The 424-nt window shown below is 45.5% G+C and overlaps 1 protein-coding gene across 1 annotated transcript in view; it reads right to left on the bottom strand.

Annotated features, from left to right (window-relative positions):
• gnsa (glucosamine (N-acetyl)-6-sulfatase a) overlaps positions 1–424 on the bottom strand; it is a 14741-nt gene that overhangs the window by 3849 nt on the left and 10468 nt on the right. The gene's annotated exons all lie outside the window — the stretch shown is intronic.

The following is a 424-nucleotide window of genomic DNA, read 5'->3' on the forward strand; positions in this document are numbered from 1 at the left end:
TTTTAGCTACAGAGTGAGACATCTCACTACTATACTATCTTTGTTGGGAGTCACACATGCTCAGTATCTAGGTATTTGTCACATCCGCTAGATAACTATTTCTCCAGCTTTGGTCAGTCCAAGGCAGGATTAGCTGGGAGACTTCTTCTAAACGAGGGACACTTGTGGAATACCTGCAGAACAGGGACAGGAAGTGGTTCTTTTGGAGATTATGGTCAACTAGTGTGTGTTGTAGCAGTGTTTTGCCATTGAGAACGAGCTAGCATGCTACAGTTAGCCACCTCGTCTCGGCTAGTGGCGTAGAAAGCCGTGCAGATGTTGAACAGCTCACCCGGAGACTGAAGGCAGAGGACATTCAGAAACCGTAAATCACTCAAAACAGCATGGGTGTTTTTTTTCAAGTTTGTATGTGTGTGGAAGCACC

The sequence above is a fragment of the Etheostoma spectabile genome, chromosome 23, assembly GCF_008692095.1.
Source record: "Etheostoma spectabile isolate EspeVRDwgs_2016 chromosome 23, UIUC_Espe_1.0, whole genome shotgun sequence".
Classification (NCBI taxonomy): Eukaryota; Metazoa; Chordata; class Actinopteri; order Perciformes; family Percidae; genus Etheostoma; species Etheostoma spectabile.